The sequence below is a fragment of the Carcharhinus amblyrhynchos genome, chromosome 11 (genome assembly GCF_965287045.1).
Source record: "Carcharhinus amblyrhynchos chromosome 11, sCarAmb.v2.hapA, whole genome shotgun sequence".
Taxonomy (NCBI): domain Eukaryota; kingdom Metazoa; phylum Chordata; class Chondrichthyes; order Carcharhiniformes; family Carcharhinidae; genus Carcharhinus; species Carcharhinus amblyrhynchos.
The window spans coordinates 2,614,045-2,623,479 of NC_137334.1; positions in this window are offsets into that span (position 1 = coordinate 2,614,045).

Consider the following 9,435-nt stretch of genomic DNA (forward strand, 5'->3'; position numbering starts at 1 on the left):
TTACAGGTGCAGACAATGCGAGTGGAGCGAGAGTTAAGCACAAGTTAAAGAGGTGTGAATTGTCTCAAGCCAGGATTGTTAGTAAGATTTTGCAAACCCAGATAAATCGTGGGGATTACAGGTAGTGTGACATGAACCCAAGATCCCGGCACTAATAAATAAACTTTAAGCTTTGATGATAGCTGATCCACAAGGAATTCTTCAAAAATTAAAAATTTATTTTCATGACCTCTCAGGATTGTTGTACGTTTTCACTCCAGGGCTCATTACTGTAAACAACTTGCATGGCCTGTAGTTACAGTTCTATTCAAGTCTTAATTGCGTCATAGGAACCCTGACTTTAACATATTTATGGCATCAATGCCTCCCTGAGCTGAAGAAAACCCAAAAGTGAAAATGTTGATGGATTTTTTTTTATTCATTCGTGGGACGTGGGTGTCGCTGGCTGGCCAGCATTTATTGCCCATCCCTAATTGCCTTTGAACTGAATGGTTTTCTAGGCCATTTCAGAGGGCAGTTGAGAGTCAACCACATTGCTGTGGCTCTGGAATCACATGTACGCCAGCCCAGGTAAGGCCAACAGATTTTCTTCCCTAAAGGACATTAGCAAACCAGGTGGGTTTTTTTAATATTCAACAATGATTTCATATTCATCAGTAGATTCTTAATTCAAGTTTTTTTTTAATGGAATTTCAATTCCATTGTCTGCCATAGCAGGATTCAGCCACAACTCCAGGTCATTAACCGAGTCTCTGGATTAATAATCTTGCGATAATATCACTGGACCATTGTCCTCCCTTGTGTGTAAGAATTAAGCAGTTAATACAGTACCACTATTTTCACCCTCTTCATGTAACTGGAACATTGGACATGGGGGCAGAAGTGGGCCATTTCTCCCTCTGAACCTGCATTGTCATTCAATAAGATCATGGTTGATCTGGTTGTGGTTTCAGCCCCATTTTGCCATCTACCCCTCCATAACTCTTGATCGTTAGAAATTGGTTTAAGTCTACCTCAAATGCATTCACTGGCTTAGCCTCCACTCCTTACTAATAAGCCTCCGAGTGTATGATTTCTTCTCATCTTTGTCTTAAACAGCAGAATACTTACTCTTAAACGGTGCCCTCTGGTTCTCTTCTCTCCCACAAGTGGAAACATCCCCTTGGTATCCACTCTATCAAATCCCCTCATGATCTTTTTGTTTCAATAAGATCCCCTTTCATTCCAATGTGTCCCCAATCTGTTCAACCTTTCTTCATAAGATATGCCCCTCATCCCAGGAATGAGACAAGTGAACCTTTCCTGCATTGCTTCTAATGTGGTTAATTTTTTTTTTCTCTAATAAGGAGACCAAAAGCGGACAAAGAATTCCTGATGTGGTCTCACTAAGACCCTGTTAGTCTCAGTAAAACTTCTCCACTTTGAGGACACACATATTCCTCCATCCCACTGAGTCCTGCAATCTCTTTCCATTTCAACAATATACTGCTTTACTATTTTTCTTGGCAATTTAGCATGGCCAATGCGCCTAACCTGCACATCTTTGGACTGTGGAAGGAAACTGGATACAGGGCAAACATGCAAACTCCACACAGAGTTCCCAAGGCTAGAATCAAACCCGGGTGCCTGATGCTGTGAGACAGCAATGATAACCCATGTCATCCATCTTCTTCCTGTTAGCTACCCAATCCCTTATCCATGTTAATATGGTACCCCTCATGTGTAAGTGCACACATTCACATTTTTTCCACATTCTACTCTATCAAATTTTAGTCTCCTCACTTAACCTGTCTATATCCTTTTGCAGACTCACTTCCTCCTCTTGACAACTCACTTCCCTAACTGTGTCACCAGCAAATTTAGCTATCATACATTCGATCTCTTCATCCAAATCATTGAAGTAGCTTGTAAATTTAGTTGACGCCGCAGCAATGCTCCTTCCATTAGTTACAGTTTGTCAACCCAAAAAAGACCAATTTCCCATTTATCCCTCGTCTTAGAACAACAGAACCATAGAATCCCTACAGTGCAGAAAGGGCCCATCGAGTCTGCACTGACTCTCTGATGCATTAACCATGGCTAATCCCCCTAACCTACACATCTTTGGACACTGAGGAGCAATTTAGCATGGCCAATGCACCTAAAACACACATCTTTGGACTGGGGAAGGAAACTGGACATGGGGCGAACATGCAAACTCCACACAGAGTTCCCAAGGCTAGAATCAAACCCAGGTCCCTGGTGCCGTGAGACAGTAATGATAATCCATGTCATCCATCTTCTTCCTGTTAGCTACCCAATCCTTTATCCATGTTAATATGGTACTCCTCACACCAAGTAATCTTATCTTGTGTAGTAGTAACCTTTAATATGGCACTTCAAATGCCTTCTGGAAATCCAGGTATATCACATCTACAGGTTCCCCTTTAATCACTTTGCTAGTTACTTCCTCAGGAATCTCTGATAAATTAATTAAACATGAGCTCCCTTTCATAATCCCATGTCATGCTTGGGAGGTTTAAATCAGAACTATTGTGTCTATTCATGCTGTGAAATATAGACCTCACTCTAAAAATAGAGTATTAAATTAAAAGCTGATGCGTTTAGAGTAGCTAAGAGTAGTGGGCGAGAAGAGGATTGGGAGAGATTTAAATATCAACGAAGAAGTTGATAAAGAAAGGAAGGATAGACTATGAATCTAGGCTAGCGCTAAATATAAAAACGGATAGTAAGAATTTTTATAAATATATAAAAAGGAAGAGGCTGGCTAGGGTGAATGTTGGACCCTTAGAGGATGAGAGGGGGGACTTAGTGGTGGGAGATGAGGAAATGGCTGAGGCCTTGAATAACTTTTTTGCTTCGGTCTTCACGGAGGAGGACGTGAATAGTTTGCCGGGTGTTAACGATGGAAAGATGGTAGGAGTGGAAGGCCTGAATGAGTTCATTGTTATTAGAGAGGCAGTGCTCGACAGACTAGAGGGACTGATGGTGGACAAGTCCCCAGGACCGGATGGAATACATCCAAGGGCTCTGAAGGAACTGGCAGAGGTGATAGTGGATGCCTTGGTGATTATTTTCCAAACCTCGCTGGATTCCGTGGAAGTGCCGGAAGATTGGAAAACGACTGATGTTACGCCACTGTTTAAAAAGGGTAGCAGGCAAAAGGCAAGGAATTATAGGCCGGTTAGTTTAACGTCTGTTGTAGGAAAAATGCTTGAATTTGTAACCAAAGAGAAAATAGTGAGGCATCTTGAGAAGAATTGTTTGATAGAGCAGACGCAGCACGGTTTCGTTAAGGGGAAGTCGTGTCTGACGAATTTATTGGAATTCTATGAGGACGTATCTAGTGCGGTGGACGGAGGGGAACCGGTGGATGTGGTGTTTCTGGATTTTCAGAAGGCGTTTGACAAGGTGCCTCACAAGAGGTTATTACAGAAGGTCAGGGGGCATGGAGTTGGGGGTAAGGCGTTAGCGTGGATAGAGGATTGGCTGTCAAATAGGAGGCAGAGAGTGGGTGTCAATGGGTGCTATTCGGATTGGCGGTTGGTGACTAGTGGAGTGCCCCAGGGGTCGGTGCTGGGGCCTCAGCTATTTACCATTTATATAGATGATCTGGAGGAGGGAGCCGAGTGTAAGGTGTCGAAATTTGCTGATGACACAAAGATAAGTGGAACAGCAAATTGTGCGGAGGGTGTAGAAAGTCTGCAGAGGGATCTAGATAGGCTGAACGAGTGGGTGAGGACCTGGCAGATGGAATACAATGTTGGCAAGTGTGAGGTTATCCACTTTGGCAGGAATAATAGTAGGAAGGACTACTACTTACAGGGCGAAAAGCTGCAGCATGCTACGGTGCAGAAGGACCTGGGGATCTTTGTGCATGAGTCGCAAAAACCCAGCCTACAGGTGCAGCAGGTGGTCAGGAAGGCAAATGGGATACTGGCCTACATAGCGAGGGGGATTGAATATAAAAGTAGGGAGGTCTTGCTGCAACTGTACAGAGCACCGGTGAGGCCGCAGCTGGAGTACTGTGTGCAGTTTTGGTTGCCGCACTTACGCAAGGATATTTTGGCCTTGGAGGGAGTGCAGAGGAGGTTCACTAAGCTGATACCGGAGTTGAGGGGGTTGAGCTATGAGGAGAGGCTGAATAGACTGGGCTTGTACTCGTTGGAGTTTAGAAGGATGAGGGGAGATCTCATTGAGACGTATAAGATGATGAAAGGGATGGATAGGGTAGAAGTGGAGAGGTTCTTCCCGCTCAGAAAGGACAGCAGGACTAGGGGGCACAGCCTCAAGATAAGGTGGTGGGGGGGGGTGGGGGGGGAGCAGTTTAGAACAGAGTTGAGGAGGAACTTCTTCACTCAAAGGGTGGTGAATCTCTGGAATTCTCTGCCTGTTGAAGTGGTGAAGGCTACCTCGCTAAACATATTTAAGATGTGGGTAGATAGTCCCCTTGCCTACCAAAAACCTAAGGGTTATGGGGGGAAAGCGGGAAAGTGGAACTGAGCCACTTCAGATCAGCCATGATCTTATTGAATGGCGGGGCAGGCTCGAGGGGCTAGATGGCCTGCTCCTTGTTCTTATGTTCTTACTTGCAATCTTACTGAATCAAATGTACAATATTATAGCCACGCTATTCAAATTATTATAACACCTACCATTAAACATTGGGTCCAGCCTCAACTTGTGTCCAATTCTGGGCACATCACTTCAACAAGGCTCAGAAGAAATTTCAGTGGATATTTGGAGAAGTTGAGGCTGCTTAGAATCATAGAATCCCTACAGTGCAGAAAGAGGCCATTCAGCCCATCGAGTCTGCACCAACAACAATCCCACCCAGGCGTTCTCCCTTTAACCCCCCATATTTACCCCTCCAGCATGGCCAATCAACCTAACCCACACACGTTTGGACTGGGGAGAAAACCGGAAAACCTGGAGGAAACCCACACAGACATGGGGAGAACGTGCACATTGCACACAGACAGTGGCCCAAGCCAGGAATCGAACCCAGGTCTGTGGAGCTGTGTGGCAGCAGTGCTAGTCACTGTGCCACTATGCTGCCCATCCATTGAAAGGAAAATGTTGAAAGGAGATGTGACAGACGTTCGAAATCATGAAGGATCTACAATAATTTTGTTCAGATAAATTGAGTTACAAAGTAAGATTTAAGAAGTCTGAGAGATCATAATTTAAAAATCACTGGGGAGAATTCTATGAATCTTGCAGCAAGTTTGCTGGAGGGTTGGGGGATAGTAAAATTCTCCAAATATCTTTCCCATTACCTACATATCCCCCAAACTGGCTGTAATTTTCTCAGGCTGCCTCAGGATTCATAGATTACTTAAGCATCATGAACAGGTACACAAGGTAATCAAAAACGCAAATGAAATGCTGTCCTTTAAATCTCAAGTGCTAGAATACAAGACATAGGATGTTAGACCACATCTGGAGTGCCGTAAACAGGTCAGAATAATGCACCACGTAAAGGAAGCATTGACCTTGGAGCGAGTGCAAAATAGGTTCACCAGAAAGATTCCTGGACCAAGTCAGGATGAGAGATTACACAGACTTTTGCTACATTTCCTTGAAATCAAGGTAAAAGGGTGATTTGATTGAAGTTTTCAAGATATTAAGGGAAACAGATAAGGGAGATTTCCATTGATTTGGAGCCTAGGAAAATAGTCCAAAAATTACTTTTCTACTGTGAGACTAGGAAATATTTCTACATCAAAGGAACTCTCTTCAGCAAATGACAATCAATGTTACATCAATTGTAAATTATAAATACAAAATTAATAGATTTTTCTTAACCAACAGTATTGAGAGATAGAACAAAGGCATGGAGTTACACCACAGATTAGCCGTGATTTCATCAAAAGGCAGAACAGGCTCAGGAGATTAAATGGCTTACTTTGTTCCTAATTCCCTCCAAGATCATTAATACTTCCCCCCTGTAGCTAACCTGCTCACAGGAACCCAACTCTGGTCCGATTCCATTTTGTAAAGATTCCTCCTGCCACAGAATTATTCTCAACTGTCCCAGGATTCTGAAGTCCTACCTCTTCTGCACCTTGCCTCTTATCATAGAATCCTTACAGTGCAGAAGGAGGTCATTTGGCCCATCAAGCCTGCACTGATAACAATCCTACCCAGGACCTATCTCCGTAACCCCATGTATTTACCCTGCTAACTACCCCGACATTAAGGAGCAATGTAGCACTGCCAATCAACCCAACCCGCACACCCTTTGGAGTGTGGGAGGAAACCAGAGCACCCAGAGGAAACACACACAGACATGAGGAAAATGAGCAAACTCTACACAGACAGTGACCCAAGGCTGGAATTGAACCCAGGTCCCAGGTGCTGTGAGGCAGCAGTGCTAACAACAGATCATACAGCTCTCACGTTGGAGGTAGCAGAGTTTGCCCTCACCCCAAACTAACGCATCATTAACAACTGTTACACACACTTCACTGTAATCTCCTATACTGCCCTCTGCTGTCACCTCACTCGATGGTATTCAATGCTGAATATTGGTTTGAAAGCATATCAGGAAGCATTCCTGCTCTGCTGTCTCTCCCCACTCTCCCAGATGGCCACCTAATTGCTATCCTGAATTTTATTTTGTTCTGGAGGCAACTGCCCCCCTGAATCTGTAATGTGAGAAACATTCTGCCAGCTGTGTGCTAATATGATGGAGGAAAGAGGTAGCGATCAGAGTTACATGGTTTCCTGATGCGGAAACTACAGAAGAGTGGAACAAGGTTGGGCCAATTGCAAGAAATGGGAATCTTACCTTACCTGCACTGGTCAGGTCTTCCCAAATTGTTGTTGGATCTGTGGTATCAAACTCAAATTTCTTGCAGTCTCCTATGACTGGTGCTGCGCTATCTAATAGAGCAATCATCCTACAGTTTGTTCCTTCTGGAACCTTTACCCACAGCACCGTTTATGATGCAGGTGACTCCAACAAAAGACTTTTTTTTTGCAGTGGCAGCTGTTATTCACTATTCACTAAAAGACCTCAAATTTAAGAGATACAAGTTGCTTTAAATTGCACGAGTCCCACTAAATTTCCCGTATCATAGAATCGCTACAGTACAGAAGGAGGCCCATCGAGTCTATACTGAACACCTCCCACCCAGGCCCTATCTCTGTAACCCCACATATTAACCCTGCTAATTCCCCTGACACCAGGGGTAACCTGGCATGGCCAATCAACCTGACCCGCACATCCTTGGAGTGTGGGAGGCAACCAGAGCACCCAGAGTAAACCCACACAGACACAGGAAAAATGTGCAAACTCCACACAGGCAACGACCTGAGGCCACAATTGAACCCAGGTCCCTGGCGCTGTGAAGCAGTGTTAACCACTGTGTTCCCACCCTCCCAGAATTCAGCTGCCAATTAAAAGTGAGAGTAGTATTAATAGGTTGCCCTCACTATTTAAATAAGATACATACCTTAACGTGATGCATCTCAAAATTTAGGCAGATGTTTCAGCCACTTGGTGCCCATAGATGCAAGATTAAATTGCTTGCATTTCTTTTTAACTTATTAAAATTGGTAACTATGCTCAATTTTGACACATCCAACACTTGTCTGAACAATCACATTTTCCTTCTTCAGTTTTCTGCTGTTTTTCTTGCAATATCTTCTGGCACAATCCTATTAAAACTCTATTAACTCTTGGGTGGTTACCAAATTCGTATGTCAACTGAAAATCTCACCTGGGAGCCTATCAAAGGTCATTGAAATCTCAGAACAAATTACTGATTTTGCAGGAAGTGCAAAGCCTCACCTTTACTGCAATAATGAATCCCAAAGCTTTAATATCCAGTGATACTGATATTTTACAACTCCCTATATACTGTATTATGCATAAAATATTGTTTACCTTTCATTTTATAAGTTCTATTGCAAGTCTAAAAACTAATTAACAATGCCACAAACTTCCTTTTTGACATTTCAACGGCAGGGTTTTCATTTTAATGTTTGAAGATACCATTAATAATCCAAAATGTAAAGCCATACCCAGCACTGGGGTAGATATATTGCACGTTATTACGTAAACTCAGTTCCTGAATAGTAACTGGTGATTTCTTTATTTGTTGTAAAGTAGAATGTTCACTACAAACTGGTTGAAGCAATCAGTAACATTACACAAACAACACCAAAGACAAATACGCACTATGGCAATTCTTTGGGCAGAATTTTCCCACCAAGGGAATTGTAGCAGGCAGAAGAGAAAATTTGGTTCAAAGGTCGGTTGACCTTGGGTAGGGATTTCCAGCCTTGGGGCAGGTGCAGCTGGAAAATCCCACCCTTTTGTCTCTCGAGTTGAACTTCAATTCATTCAATTCTACAGTGGCACAGTGGCTAACACCGCAGCCTCACAGCAACAGAGACCCAGGTTCGCTTCCAGACTCGGGTCACTATCTGTGTGGAGTTTGCACGTTCTCCGCACGTCTGCACGAGTTTCCTATGGATGTTCCAGTTTCTTCCCACAGTCCAAAGATGTGTGAATTAGGTTGTTTGGCCATGCTAAACTGACCCTTTGTTACATGGGGTTGCGGAGATAGGGCCTGGGTGGGATTGGTGTTGGCAGGCATGATGGGCTGAATGGCCTCCTTCTGCACTGTAGGGATTCTATGATGCTACCACTCTACAGAATTATAATTTCCTCAAGAGCATTTCACATCACTTATAGCAGCATGACACTCTTAAGATGCTGGCATGGTACATAGTAAATGTAGGAAAAATATGACCAACATGGATAGAGCAGGGTCAGGAATGGTTGTTGCAGCTCCCGGGGTTCAAATGCTTTAGTCGGAGTAGAGGAGGAGGTAGAAGCGGGGGAGGGGTAGCATTATTGGTCAAGGACTGTATCACAGAGTCAGAGAGGAAGTTTGATGAGGACTTGTCTGTTGAGGTAGTATGGGCGGAGATTAGAAGTAGGAGAGGAGAGGTCACCCTGTTGGGAGTCTTTTATAGACCTCCTAAAAGTTCTAGAGAGGTTGAGGAAAGGATTGCGGAGACGATCCTGGTTAGGAGTGAAAGTAATAGGGTAATTGTTATGGGGGACTTTAACTTTACTAATATTGATTGGAATTGCTATAGCTCTAGCTCGTTAGAGGGGTCAGTTTTTGTACAAAGCGTGCAGGAGGGTTTTTTGAGTCAGTATGTAGATAAGCCAACTAGAGGTGAGGCTATATTGGATTTGGTGCTGGGAAATGAGCCAGACCAGGTGCTAGACTTGGAAGTTGGTGTGCATTTTGGTGATAGTGACCACAATTCGGTTACATTCACCTTAGTGATGGAAAGGGATAGGCATGAACCTCAGGCCAGTAGTTTTAGCTGGGGGAAGGGTAATTATGAGGCCATTAGGAGAGAATTAGGAAGCATAGGTTGGACTAGGAGATTACAGGGACTGGGAAC